Source organism: Carlito syrichta, unplaced genomic scaffold (genome assembly GCF_000164805.1).
Source record: "Carlito syrichta isolate Samal-C Ts95f unplaced genomic scaffold, Tarsius_syrichta-2.0.1 Scaffold314121, whole genome shotgun sequence".
NCBI lineage: Eukaryota > Metazoa > Chordata > Mammalia > Primates > Tarsiidae > Carlito > Carlito syrichta.
In genome coordinates this window covers 1702-18232 of record NW_007258217.1, presented here as the reverse complement: position 1 = coordinate 18232, position 16531 = coordinate 1702, and positions in this window count along the sequence as shown.

Genomic DNA, 16531 nt, shown 5'->3' with positions numbered 1-16531 from the left:
CTTTGGTAGACAGTTTGGCAGTTTCTGATAAAGTTAAAGATGAATTGAGTATACTACCCAATATCACACTCTGAGGTATTGACCCATCTGATGTGAAAACTAATCAGCTACGTGCACAGATTTATAGCAGTTTTATTCATAATTGCCAAAAACTGAGAGCAACCAACCTATTCCTTCAGCAGGTGAACGGATAAACTGCGGTACCTCCACATTATTGAACGCTAGTCATTATTCAAAGTAAATGAAGTATTAATCTCCACAACTACAAGAAAAAAATGTGTAGTGAAAGGAGCCAATCTGAGAAAGCTACAGATGTTTAATTTATATGCATTGTGGAATACTAGTTAAAATTATTACCTTCCAATTTATTACAAAATTTGATATTGTAAATTTCTGATGGTTGTAAAAGACATTTTGTTGCGGTGATATTTTTGTAGTCCCAAATGAAGTACCGGAGTTGAGAGGTTTACTTGGTTTTATTGTGTGGTTTCAATTTAGACCCTTAACAATTAAGATTGACTTTAGATTTTCCTGAGGTCAGAAATGTTCAATCTTTGTCACTTGTCACTTGCTGTCTTCTATTCCACTATTGAAGAACTCTATATTCAAGGAACCAGTGCAACTTCACATCTCTGTTCTTTCTTTTTTTATCTCCTCTTCCCTTCTTTTGACTCTTCTGCTTCAGGGCCTTGCCCCATGATTCTTAACTATAAGTTAATTCTCTGGTCTAGTAAGACATCACCAATTCATTGTGTGTTGGTCCTACACCAATCAACGATCAATACTTTAGATAAAGCCCCCTTTTCCCTTAGATTTTCTTGCTACTGTGTGTCTGTTCTGAGCCCAACTCTTACTGCAAAACATGTTTTATTTTCCTATCTACTCAGGATTGAAAATTACCACAGGATTACTGAAGCTTGGCTTTTGCTCAATCTAAGGTTTACCACCTATAGGCTAGATTATCCTCTCTATTTTATCTCTCTGACTTTTCACCAGTTAGTAATCTGATTTCAGCGTATTCATGTACTTAACATTTAAAAAATTGTTTATATAGTAGTGAATCTGGAATTCATGGGTCATTACTAAACACCATAAATATATTGAATGCACTGTATATGTGTTTCTATTATCCATAATTTAGAAACAATTTATTTCAGCATAACAATTAGAGTATAAAGTTATGGCCAAAAGCAATATCCATTAAGGGATTGCATTAAGAAAAAAATGGTTAGCTGCAAGTTTGATTTTCTTCCTATAAATTTAACCACATAGAAAATGAAGAACTAGAAAGCCATGCCACTTTCCTACCAAATATTTAAATGTATTTTCAGTAATTAATAGGATTTGGTATTAGTGCAAAAATGGAGATCAATGGAATGGATAGTCATATAAGAGATCATATATATATATGTGTGTGTGTATAAAATCCTGACATGTGACATGTAATAAAGGAGGCATTGTAAATATTTTAGAAAGATTAAATTATTAAATATATTATGTTGGAAAAATTATTCAGCTTTTGTTGGGGGGAGTGTCAATTAATACTGTTTACTATTCAGCATGTAAAAATATATATCAGATGAAATTACAGGGTGATGTGATAAGATGTAGAAAAAAGTATAGAATATTTAGACTTTATTAGGCAGCAAGGATTTTATAAGATCAACTCTGAGTCACATACTAGTAAGATGACACATTTTTAAAGAGCTCACTAAACTGATAGATCCTGACAGCACTTACAACCTTGGTCTCATCTACCTTGAATGCCTACAGAAATCCACTGAAAAGGTAGAGTGTGATGAAACAAGCTCCTTCTTTGGCAATATCAAGTGAAGACAGCAGGGAAGGCTGAAATAAAGTAGTCTGTGTTTATCAGAGTTCCTCAGTACAGTTTTGTTTTAAAGTTCTTAAACATTTAAGAAAAAAAATTTCCATTTAAAAGAGCAGTGCCAAGGGTGCCTCAAAGTTTTTGCATTACAGAAAAAAATCTGCAAATTATTTTTATGCAGTTATTGGCAGCATAAGCACTTCATGGCATGTTCTTTAATATTACATCTGTCATTCTTGTGTAATCCATTTTGAACTAAAAATCACTTTGGGCATATCAGACGTTTATTGGAAAATACATCAATTAGGACCACTGTAATGGGTATCGGATAGAACTGCCATGCTTTCACCAAACAGACACTTTATTTCTTGCTCATAATTTGTATTTGCTGCTTGCAGCGTTTTGTCAAACAAGCCATGCTTTTCCAGGGCTGGGGACCAAGTAGCTTTATAGAACGTAACACAGAGCAGAATTCTTGGCAGAATGTTCACCTGAACACTTGGTAACCACTTCCTTAATCAGTGTTTTTCAAACTATAGGTTAAGAAACATTTTTGGATTATTATCTATCAAAAAATGGTGAATCTCAATCATTACTCTTAAAAAAATAATGAAAAACAATAAGAGGTAATAAAATACACACACACACAAAAACACACACATGTTTCTACTAGGATCTCAGTGTGAAATGCATTTCCTATTGTGAGTTGGTCAAAATATTTTGAAATCTACTGTCTGACTGTCCCATATGAATAAATTTCTGAAATGACTGTCCCATATGAATAAATTTCAACTTGATTAAGGAGATGAGTAGTGTGTGTGTGTGTGTATGTGTGCACATGTGTGTGTGTGTGTGTGTGTGTGTGTGTGCATGCCATGCGAACTTGCTTAGTAGCATCTTTGTAAAAATCAAGATGTAGATCCCAGTGAACAAGGTTAGAGTATTGTAAAGACAGGGCATTATACTGTATACTGGACCTTTTAGTTCTGCTACTAACTTGGAATAGATGTTTCAACTCACTACACTATAATTTTTCCCCTGTAAAAATACTGAAACTTATTTCTAACTATTTCATATATTCTCATATACATGATTTTTGCTATATGATACTTAACAATCATTTGAATTGCTCAATCCTTCTGTGGACACTTTGGGGGAGGGCTGTGGGGCCCTACAATATTCTTTTTCCGTTTACAACCTTTCATCTAAGAGGGCCAAAATAAATCCTTACTGTAGTTTTTTAAAGTGCTATAGGGATTAATTTATTTTAAAAGTGTGTTAGAAGCTGCCCAAGTTTAATAAAAATCCTTGCTTTAATTGGCATTAAGATCTTTCACCAAAATGCCAAAATTATTCTCAGGGAGAACCACTGCTTTACTCATAATGTGAAGACGCTGATATTGGATCAATCAGGTGAGTTTTGCCAGGGTCCCAGAATAAGCATAGCATGAACCATGGCTGGTAACTGGTAGGTGAAGTTGAAAACAATGCTTTAATACATTAAACTGGTTAACAGCATGAACTCAGATTTTGTTTACAACTCTATATCTCTCCATTGTGACCTTGGGCCAACTAGTGTCTCTCTGCCTCAATCTTCTCATAATAGTAATAATAATAATAAAAACAACAATAATAATAATAAATACCCCAAAGGTTATTTGTGAAAATGAACTGCAAATACACACACACACTCTCTCTCTCTCTCTCTCTCTCTCTCTCTCTCTCTCACACACACACACTTGAGGGAGAACTCCCCCACAAAACCCACACTTGAGGGAGAACTCCCCCACAAAACCCCTGGAATTTATTTATTAAAAAATTTGATGCAATGCACATATCAAGACACTTTTTTCACTGCTCAGAACAGTTTTTTAACCCGTCAATTTTGATGCCTTTTAGTGCTTCTGCAGTTTTTTATTTCACCTCTTCCACCTTGTTAAAATATTTCCCTTTGAGGACTTTTTACATCCAGGGAAACAAATGAGAAAAAGTCACTCAGGGAGAGATAGGATGAATGAGGGAGGTGAAACACAAGGGTCATGCTGTTTGGAGTAAAAAACTGCTGAACACTCAGTGGAGTGTGGACAGGTATGCTTGTAAATCATCCACAATGACATGGGTAAATACACTGAAGGAGTCTCCAAAAAAAACCTTCACGGAAGCTGAGCACAGCCTCTCATAACAACACTAGTTGTACACTGATATTGATGGATCCCTGGAATACTTACCTAGCAGAGGAAGGCTGTACTACAAGAAGCCTGTCTTCCAAAAAATAATTCTGTTTTTTTTTTAGGGCCCCACCCCTTGTACACTTAGACACTTAGTATCTGGCATAAATGTTAAGCTTTAATAAATATAAGTTATCAATATTTTTATTGGATAGGAAAGACAAAGTATGAATAAGAATCGGAAATATCTCATATTCCCACCCAGTGGAACAATGCAATTAAATTATTATTTTACCGTGGAACAATGCAATTAAATTCAGTTTAATATAAATATTGCACCATTGATATGAATGCAAAAACACAAAAGTACTGGTTTCATTAACAACCTTAATAAAGTATGAACCCTCCGAAACTTTTGACCTACTTCCTATTATTTGGGCAATATATCCGCTCTATCATAATAAAACTTTGCCATCAGTGATTGAGCATTTCCTTTAAGCCAGATATTATATCAAAACTACATCACTTAATCTTTATAAAATTCACACTATATATAATTTGTCTTTATTCTTAGATACTTTTCTTGTAGAACTTTAAATTTTGATATTAGTCTGTTGTCAGAACAACTCAAGGAGTGGCTATCACCATCCTATTTAGAGATGAGATAAGTAAATACGTCAAGGTTACCAAATATATTAATCATACTAAGATTCAAACACATTCTCTGGCTTGAGGACATTTTACTTTCTGCTGTTCTACATCCTGTTGTCATCAAAGGATCCCCTGACTTATGAAGGTCTCTGTGTAGACAGAGTCTGAAGAAACAGTCTATAATGAAAGATTTTTTTTTCCTTTTTGTTTATTGGAATAGAGGGTATCCTGGTCAGAAATGCCCAAAATGTTTTCCAATCTATTTTTCTAAGCAGATGAGTGGACTACAGACTCTAGGAGGTCAGATGACGATGTATCAGAGGGGATGGTATCAAGAGGGGGTGGTATCAAGAGATGATGATGTATCAAGAGGGGGTGGTCAGGATTTAGGGAGTAGAAAAGAACTTCAGCTCTGCCCAACTCAGCATATGCCACTCACAGAGCAGTGTATGCATCTGGCTCTGTGCAGCATAAAACCTATGAGGGCATACATGATAGTCTTTGAAACAGAAGTTCTACCAGAATTAGTATGGGTTATTAGATAAATCACATTCCCGTTTGAGGCAGGGGCAGTGTCCCTGGGATTTCTTCAATGACTCGTTTAGAGTGGTGTACCAAGGAATTTTGAACAAATAATAATTGCAAAAATTTGTACTATTCTCATGACTTCCTGGGTACTGTTCTAAGAAATTTATATACCTGAACACATTTTGGCTTAAAAAAAAAATTGTGAGCAAAATATCACTGTATTACCACTTTACAGATGGGACCATTGAGATATAGAGGTTTAAGCAACTTTGCCCATAGTCATGCAGATGTAGAATTTGGACCCAGGCCCTCCAGTTTCAGAATCCCTGCACTTGATCACTCCACAATCTTGACTCACTAGAGCACAGCACTAGATACCCTTGCTAATTGTGTTCTCTCTGTTTATAAGAAATGATCTCTAATTTTCCTTTCTTGTAATATTTTCTTTTCCAGAATTGACTTTGTAAGACATTTAGAAATATTCCTTCTTTTTCTAATTCTGGAATAGTTTGCCGTTAATGTTTGGAAGTATTTACCCTCGAAGCAATGTAGATCTTTGATACTTCTTTTATTGTTCAGAATTTAAGTAACATTAAATTTCTTTGATAGTTGCCAGTTATTCAGATCATTGTCCTTCTTTTCAACTCTTCTAAACTGATTCTTAAAGGTGCTCACCCATTTTGAAAATTATCAGATGGCTGTCATGCTGTTTTTTTCTTCCAGTCTGCCATTTTTGCCATGAGCATATCTGACCTGCCACATAGGCAGGATACTCGGCCTCACGTTCAGCATGTGTAAATAAAGGTAGAAGTGCTGCTCTCTGAAGAATATAGAAATAAGAGGCTTATCCTCAAATATCCCTAAAAACTACCAATACACAGGTCCTTCAACTAGGGGAAAATGAAGGAAATTACGGTTTTCATTACATATCAAACTATCACATTTCAGGATATGAGAATGAATTAAGCAATAAACACTAATGCTTTCCCAAATGTATTTGGTCCAAACGCAGTGATTCCACACACTGAATAAAAAAAAAACTTCCTAAACTTTAATTTGGTGGAATAAATATTCAAACCTCATAAACCTTGATTGGCTCCATTTGCCAGTGAGCTTAACTGCATGCACAAGGAGGCCACTTTTAGCGTCAATGCAGGTAAGCCGCTAATTGCACTTACGAGATGCTAACGAGAACACTGAGTTCAGGAGCATAGACATGATTTGAAGCCCTGTCTAAAAGTGCATTTGCTCTGATAGCTGTGGCTTTGTCTGGCACAGCGGCAAAGCCTTGAGTTTCTAAATATTTAGTTAAAATGCCAGGCTGAAGACAAAACTTCATCGTTAGAATTTCACATAATATCTTCTTGAGCTACTCAAAGAGTTTAATATTTTATTTTATTTATGCATTCTACGACAACAGAGTAAAAGACAGTGCCTGATTCTTTTAATATAAGTACAAAAATGGACAAAACTAATCTAAGCTGTTACAGAAGGCAGAATAATGATTATTCACTGGAAGCACAGGGGACTTCTGTGATACTGGATACGTTCAGGTTCTCAATCTGGCTCCTGCTTCCATGCCCATGCTTGATTTATGGAAATGTATCAAGCTATCCACTAAGAAAACATGGGCTTATCTCTGTGTATAATAGTCTTCAAATATATTTTAAGAAAAAATAAAATGGCATTGCTCACTAGAAGTGGATGAATGAGTAAATCCAGGTTAACACAAACTAATAATGCCTTGCTATTAATGAAAATACCTATTTAATACATTCCTGTTGATGACAAAGGCAACCACTGCCACTCTAAAATGAGCAAGCAACCATTCACCTGAACCACAGACATATTGAATGAAATATTTCATATTCAAGCAAAATAGTTTTTTTTAAATAAAATGACTTTAAATGGAAATATGAATTGTTAAGAAGCATAGGAAAAATGTTTTACTTCACCAGAAATTTAAAAATGCAAATAAAAAGAGCTACACCTGCCTATCAAATTAATAGATTTTTAAAAGCTATTAGTAAATTATTTAATAATGATAGAAGTGCATAGAACCAAATAATTCTCATAAAGTGCAAGTGGGATTTTAACTTGGTACAATGATCACGTTTTGTATAACAAGAAGCAGTGACACTGGATATTAAATTCCTTAAAAATCTCTATACCATGTAACAATCCCAAATAAAATGTTAGAAAATCATATGCAGTTGCATGTTAAAAATTAATGTATCATGGCCACATAATAGTGATGTATTCAGTTGGCATTATGACAACTTGTAGAAGATCTATAAAAATAATTCAGCAGTTTATTGGTAAGAATTTTTTTAAATTAGTATCTTTATTGTTGCTCAGAAACTATTACATAAAATGAATATTTAAGATATAGAAGTATATTTTCTTAGTAGTATTAAAAATATATCTTATGAAAAACCAAAAGTAAAAACATTATTTAATAATGAAACACTAGAGATGTGTGCTGTTAATTGTTTCCTTATAAATTCTTCCCCTTTTCTCTTAGTAATGGAATCCCACACATTTTAGATACATAGGACAAAAAAATTAAATTAGTATTATATATAATATAATTACAGAACTGGTAATCAACAACATTTTTCTGAGAACAGTTAAATCACTATGAGAGTTTTTAAAAAAACCATTTAATGAGATATCCTATAACTAATAGAACTTTATATTGGAATCTATAGATTTCTTATAGAACAATCACTGTCATTAAAATAAGTAGGAAAACAAAGTTAAATGCCTAGGAAACTATACACGATACTTGAATGAAGAAAGAAATAAAACATTTTTTTTGGATTATAAAGTTGAACAAGATAGAGTGTGCTTCTGAATAGAGTAGCCAAATACTATTAATATGTCAATTACTTACAAATTAAATTGAAGGTCACCATTATTCTATCTAAATTCCATCAATTTAAATTCCAATACATTTTTAAATCAATAAAAGTATTTCTAAATTAACATACAAAAATAAGCAGAAAAGAATCTCCTAAACTGTTTTGAAAAGGCAGAAAATGAAGGTGCTAATTCCCTATCAAATATTAAATTACAACTATAAATAATACCCCATTGTACAGATACAAGAATAAAATGATAAAGCAGAAAAATAAAAATAAAGTCCTGAAGCAGATAAAAGTCTCTCAAACTCTCTATCATTTGACCTACATTAATTATGCTATTTCAAATCAGCTAGAAGGACTCCACTTATGGGATATTATCTGTTTCTTATTGATATTGTTTAAAAGCACATTGTATATTAAGAATAATAACTCTATACCACTTATGAAGAAAATATCTTTTCTTAATTCATTACTTGCCTTTTAAATAATTTAGATATTTTTGATGTACAATTATTGAACATAGTTTTCTAGTCTATTGATATTTCCTCTTGCTGAACATAGTTTCACTCTTCCTTTTGAAGTTTGTATCTCATTTAAGAACCTATAACTTTGATTGAACTTTATCATTTTCCTCTATTTTCCCTCCTTTTCTTTCTTTTTTGGTTCTTCCATGAACCTATTTGTGAAAATATTATAAAATTGTTTTTTAAATATTTATATCTCTAAACATCTAAGCTAGAACAGTGATAGTGAGAAACAAAAGACTGGTCAGCTGAAAGGTATAAATAAGAGAAAGACTCAACAGAATTTAGCGACTTATTTTCAGTTTAAATGCACTAATAAAACTGCCAGCATGACCAGCGATTACAGTCCCACATTAAACCAGGTTGTAGTACTAGAATTATCAGTCAATCAAATTCCGGTGGTACTCATGCCTAGCGAGCAAATAACAGTAGATCAAAATGCAATTGTTCTTATATATTTTTCTATTTTCTAAGTTAATATAGCTTAGAAATTACTCATATATAAAAGTATATTATCAGAATAATTTCCAACATATTAAGAAAAAAAGAAAAACAGTTAAATCCACAGTCCTTGAGCATATTTACATATTGAATATCTTTTGTGAATTTTATAAAAATCATGATTTCTCCCCATATCTTCAGATTGCATTCTGTGTACAATTTCAAGGGATTTTCAGCCTCCTTGAAGTCTCTCCTTAGAAAGTTCCCACCATTAAAACATTAGTCTATATTAATTGTTGAATGACAATTATAGATTTAGAATCTCCACACATATCTAGTGAGTAAAAATCTTTAGTCCACAAAAATTTATGAAAATTTTAAACTCTTGATCCTTTGGTTAGGGATACTGATACCTAAATTAGGTATTACATAAGGCGCGGGATTACAGGCTGAGCCACCGAGCCCGGAAAGCCCTTTTTTAAATGCCATAATTCTCCAGGGTGTTTGTATTTTAATTTTTAAATTTGTTTTACAGATGTGAGGTACAATTCCGAATTAGATACGTAAGTGGTCATTGTACAGGTGAAGTGTGGGCCTTCCATTGATCTTTACTTTGCCTGGTTTGGGATCAGGTACCCTTATTGATGTTATGTGCCATAACCCCCTGCAATGTCCCGCTACTGCCAATCCCTTTTTTGTAGTATTATGCTAAATATTCAGGATCCACTTATGAGTGAGAACATGCAGTACTCAGTTCTTTGTTTCTGTGATCCATCACCGAATATGATAGACTCTAAATTCATCCAAGTTGCTGCAAAGTCTATAATTTTGTTCTTTATGGCTGTGGAATATTCCATTGTGTTTATGTAACCACTTTTTATTTTTCAGTCCACCATCAATGGTCAGCAAGGTTGGTTCCATGTTTTTGCTATTGTGAACAGTGCTGCAATAAACACGTGTATGCAGATACCTTGTTGGTGTTTTAAGTCATTAGTTATGAAGAGTATCAATTGCACACTCAAATGAGACTCATAGAAAGAAAAATCAAAATTGCTACACGTCATAATTGCTACACGCATTAAGAGGAAAAGAGTTGAGAAAATGGGTTTATGTGCCTTGTCTTCCTCTCTTATATGAAATCACACATACTTGACTTTCACTTTCAGAATCTAATTTCATGGTTCATTCCAGTTTATTTATAAAATATGTAAAATAATTCTAGAATAAGGAGATACCTCCTTATTTGGTGATGTTATCCAAAAACTATATGCTGTATTTCAAAGCTTGGAGGATAATGACTCTAAAATCCATCCAGCTTTACAGAGACAATTTATGCTGCTCTATTGTTTATGGGATTTGAAGTGGAAAAAAATAAAAGCTCTGTTTGAGGTTTTCAGTTTAACTTGTCATAGACATAGTAGATTCACGGCTACATATTTGAGATTCTGCTTCATCTGGAGAAATAAGAAATGAAATATTAGGGCTTCAACTACCCCTCTTTGGCTGTCTCTGTTTTTCTCTGTCTCCTTCTTACACATACAGACATACAGGAATAGAGACAAGAGATAATTATACTGATTTTGTTTTTAATGAAATGCATAAAATAAAAATATTAAATACATTTTAAAATTGTGTGATCTTGAAAGAAAAATGATTTAGTATTATATAATAAACACATATGAGTAAATTTAAAAATTGATATAAGTCATTCTTGAATGTTTGGGTTAATTCAAAATTCTCATGATTCAATAAGAAAAGAATAAAACACAATTTTGCATGTATAAAATTGTATTACATTGTTAATATTATTTGAAGTGACTATATTAAATTCTAATGTGTGTATCTATGTGTTTGAAAGTGTTTTATCTTTATTAGAGGTTAAATTACAGGGAAAATAACTTTCCCTATAACATCACAGACTGTCATATATATTATAAAATATTCAAATCACATTCACATAGCAAATTTTAAATCCAAAATTCTTCCTGTATATTATTTTTTAATGAGAATATATCTCTGCTGATCTGTTAGCTTTTACCTGAATCTCAACAAGACGTTGCTTTATAACTTGAAGTTGAGGATTGATAGTTCTAGTCCATAGTGAGAACTATATCTGATTATTATATAAATAAGCTGATTATTTAAAACCTAGATTGGCCAGACGCGGTGGCTCAACCTGTTATTCCAGTACTTTAGGATGCTGAGGTGAGAGGATTGCCTGAGCCCAGGGGTTAGAGACCAGCCTGGGCAGCTTGGTGAGACCTCGTCTCTACAATAAATCACAAGAATTAGCTGGGCGTGGTGACATGTGTCTGTAGTTCCAGCTACCTGGAAGGCTGAGGTGGAAGGATCCCATAAGCCCAGCAGGTCAAGGCTGCGGTGGCTGTGAGCATGCCACTGCACTCCAGCCTGGGCAACAAGAGTGAGACTCCAACTCAAAAAAATAAATAAATAATCAACAACAAATAAAATAAAACCTAGGTTAGTCACTTCATTAATATATAATGGCCTTGAAGAGCACTTCAAAATATAATTAATTTTACTCAGTTCAAAATAGTGCAATTTCTGTCAGAAAACAAGTCACCATCTTTCACCTAAGAAAGCCATTCTTTTTCACTTGCATATTGCTATGTAGTTTATATTCATTTAGTTCAGTTCATCTTTAGTTCAGTTGATCTTTATGTCTATATTTTGCCAGTATCACACAATCTTCGTTCCTATAGCCGTGTAGTAGGTTTCGAAACATGGTTAATTAAGTCCTCTAGCTTTATTTCTCCAATCTCATCTTAAAAATCGCTTTAGTTATTCTAGATCTTATTAACTACCATGTAAATCTTTAACTCAGCTTGGCAATGACTACACAAAGCCTTCTGGAAAAGATATTGGGACCAAGTTAAACCTAAAGAACAATGCAGAAATAACTGCCATCTTAACAATATTGTCCTTCATTCCGTAAATATAGTACATGCTGATACTTCTTTAAAATTTTTGTCTAGGTTTATTTACTTATAAAACTTTACATTGGTAAAAAAAAAATTTATTCAACCAATGTCCTGTCATATTATTTTCTTTTAAAGATGTGGGGTATAATTCAGGATTAGGTACATAAGTAGTCTGTGTACAGGAGAAAGTTGGGCCTCCCATTGGTCCTTACTTCGCCTGGTGAAGGATCAGGTACCCTTATTGGTGTTATGTACCACCCCCTCCCTCCCTTCCCTTAATCCATCATAGAAACAAAGAACAAGTACCACATGTCCTCACTCTTAAATGAACCCTGAGCATTTATCTCAATATTATCCCAGAAAGGGATTGGCAGTAGCATACTGATATTTCTTTAGGGTTGCTTCAATTTCTGTCAGCAATGTTTTGTAGTTTTCAGTGTGGAGTTTTGGATGGCATTTGTTTAATTTATTTGTAATTGGAATTTGAAATTGTTGACTTTAATTTTTCAGTTATTTCTTATGTAAGGCTATAAGTAATTTTAGACTTATTGCTAAAATTTTGTTTTAATTACAATAGTTTTAATTACTTATTGTTTTCTACATAAGTAATTATATCAACATTTAAATGGAGAGCATCTTAATTTGGTATTCTGATATTTATTCCTTTTATTTCTACTGCAACTTCAAGGATCTATACTACAATGTTGAATAAATGCAGGGAAAGGAGACATCCTTGTTTTGTTCCGCATATCAGGGAGAAAAATATTTAGTCTTTCATCAAAATAAATGACGTCGGCTCCAGTTTTCTTTTCTTTTTTTTTTTTTTAGTTGGAGTCTAACTCCATTGCCCAGGCCGGTCTGCAGTGGCACATTCTTGGCCACCCCGGCGTCGACGTGCTGGACTCCAGCGATCCTTCTGTGCTACCACGTCCGGCTAATTTTTTGATTTATTGTAGAGACAAAGTCTTGCCAAGTTGCCCCACGGGTTCAGGCAATCCACTCGCTTCAATCTCCCAAAGTGCTGGGATGACAGGCTGAGCCACCGAACCCCACCTGGCTCTAGTTTTAATTTTTTTTTTTTGACAGATTTTATTTTTTTAGAGCAGCTTCAGGTTCATAGCAAAATTGAACAAAACTACAGAGATTTCCCATATCTGCCTCTCCACATGCATAGCCTCCCCCATTAACATTTCCAAACAGAGTGGTTCATTTGTTACAATCAATGAACCTACACTGGCGCATCATCCTCACCTAGCATCCAGAGTTTACACTATGGTTTACTCTTAGTGTTTGTTACACTTTCTATGGGTTTGGACAAATATATAATGGCAGGTATTTACCATTATAGTTTCATATAGAATAGTTTCACTGTCTTAAATGTCATCTGTGATCCGTCTCTTCATTCCTCCCTTCTCCCTAACCCTTGTAAACCACTGAAATTTTTGCTGTTTACATAGTTTTGCCTTTTTCCCAAAATGTCATATATATAGTTAGAATTAAAAAGTATGTAGCCTTTTCAAATTGTTTTCTTTCACTTAGGAATGTACATTAAAAATTCCTCCATGGTTTTTCATGGCCCAGTAGCTAGTTTCTTTATAGCTGATTTTTTTCTTGATGGTGTCCAGTCTACTAAGGAAGTCATCAAAGGCATTCTTCAGTTGTGTGATAGCATTTATGTTTATCTTTTCTCTTTTATTCTTAGAATCTTCATCTCTCTGATTATATTTCTTATGTGTTCTTGCATGTTGTCTCCTTTTTTTTTACTAGAATACTTAATAAATTATTAATCAAATCCAAGTTCATCTGTTCTTGAGTCCCAAAATATCCTCATTATATCTAAATGAGAAATTTAGTACTTCCCCACTTACTCCATGAAATCTAGATGCTATTCTCAACCCAGCCACAGGCAGCCAGAAGGGAATCCACTATTAGGAAGGAATGGAAGTGTTGTACACGATTATTTAGTGGCCTGGAGAAACGGTTTCAGTAGTGACAGGTGGAAATAACGTTAGAATGGATATAATATGAGTCGAGTAGTTGTGCATGTACTGAACTTCTCTCAATACATACTCAGCTCATAATTTGCAAAAATTCTGACAAGACCCTCTAGACAAAGTGATTTCTAAACAAGTGAGCTTTTTACTAAGGGAATGTTCGACTTGTCTTTATTTGTTTGCAATTATAGAAATTCAAAATTTTTGACATACTCGACTTGTCTTTATTTGTTTGCAACTATAGAAATTCAAAATTTTTGACATACTAGCACTACCAGAAGATTGACAAGCAACCCAGGAAGTGCAGTCTAATGTATCATCTAGAGTCACAGGAATGGGAGACAATATTATTTACTGTCCTACAAGACTAATTTATACTTCCATGGTATATGTTCCAACATGCTACACATTTTCTTCATAGTGTTATACAAGCTTATAATTATGCATGCATTAATCTATCCCTTAAAGTAAACATTCTAAGAAGTGCAGAGCCTGGTTTTTATCACATTTCTTTTATTGTGAGCCAAACTAACCAAGTGTATACCATACATTGGGCACTAAAATACTTTTTGCAAAAATGTATGTCAGTAGTTACCCTATTTGTTAGCTACCTATATTGTAAAATCGCTTTGCCAAAGAAAATTAAAAGACAATGTTGCCTAGAAGCTGCCCTTTCAAAAAAAATACATAATTCTGGCAAAAGCGGAGAACACACAAGAAAACTTGTGAATATAAGAAAATTGAACAATGTTAATAATATCTGGCAGTAATAAGGAAACTAAGGAGAGGTAGCTGTCAAGAGAAATATTTGATGAGCTTAAATTTTAGCATAGTAATATTCCTGAGTTGGAAATCTAAGAGTCAGTGAAGTAACAACAAGGATGAGGGATTTGAGTTGTAGGTGGAGTGGGAAATAATACTAGAGCTGCCACAGTAAATTTAGTGAGTTGTTGCAAATGTGAGCAGATGAGTGGTATTAAGAATAAGAGCAAGAGCATAAGACATAGACATCTGAGGTTGGAAACTACCAAATGTTAACGAACTTGACTAAGAGGACAAAAGTAGTCTACAGATTTAAACTACCACCTGTATTTTCATTATACAAGGACGATTTATTTTTAACTCACTTGCTGTTTTGACGTTGTTAATGGTTTACATTAAAAAATTTATAATCTCTGAAAATTTCCATTTAGGCTGGAAAATAGAAAATAATATGATTCCCAAAAGTGGGAATATGAAAATAAAATTGTCAATGAAATCTTTTTCTTCTTACCCTTCTTTCCTTCTGCATTTCATAATTAAGTTTATGTTTTGTTTGTTTACTACATAGGCCGTATTTATTTTTCTTAGTTGTGTATGGTTTGGTAGTATCCTCTTGCACTTATGTAAAAGAAAATGATGTAAGGAGCTGATCTATTATTTCAACGACAAAGGTTATCACATAAATAAAAAATGACTTTTTCTAGTTTATGTGTTCACTTAAGTTGGTGGAAGAGGCAACTTTCAAAATGCCCAAGATATCATTCTTTTGTAACATTTAAATGGGTCTCTGATACACATAATCAAATCAATTCATTCCACCTCAAAATAAATATGATCTACTTCTATTGGTGATTTGTTTGTGTAATGTGCATGCATTTATACATTTTTATCACAATATTTATATACTCCTGTGGTCTATAAGCTTATTTTCAAAAGTGAGACATGCTTACTTAACTGAAGACTTGTGGCTAAAATATACCTTCTTAGGATATTAAAGTGAATTCATAGGAGGGGAAAAACAGAAACTCTAAGTAGAAGTTTAGCATTGGTTTCTAATTTGTTTTAGGGTAGGCAACTGATGCAAAATTATTAACAAAAATAGATGCCTAAAAAATAAGATACTGCCTTAAATTTAGCAAATAATTAATTGTTCTGGCTCTCTCAACTTAGACTCCATAGCTATTAGGTGTCAATGGGAAAATAAGCCTTATGGATTTAAAAAAAAGCTTAAAATTTTTCTACTCTGAGACACTGGATAATTTTCAAATGCCCAGATAACAAAAAATTAAAAATTTAATAGCACTAATTCAAAATGTAACATTTTTTAGAAACTTTCTAAAAGCCACTTTTATCAAAAATTATTTAAAATTAGAAACAATAAAGTTTACTTGAAATATAAATTCTATAGTGAAATTTTTAAGGTCCAAGACTCATTCAAGCTACACAAGGGAATTTGAAAGGAAATTTTAAAATGAAGATAAGGAGTTGTTGAACAGTTTTTCTCTATGTAAGCTGTACTCAGATTTCTTAAAGATGACTTTATTCTGACAATGAAAAGTAAAATTTAGTTGAGCATTACTTTTGCCTCATTTTTCATTATAAAAATTTAATAATTGAATAACATATATACTTAAGAAAATTCTAAACTGATCCTTCCCTGTTTTGTTACCCCAATATTATTAGATTCTTTTTTTTTTTTTTTGCTGAGTCAGTGTTTTTATTAATCAGTATTTTTTATTATGGTTTTGTGGGGTAGAGTTAAGGGTTAGGTGTACAATTACGTTTCATTCAGGCACCCTGTTGATAAGAGGTGTTTTCCCATCCCC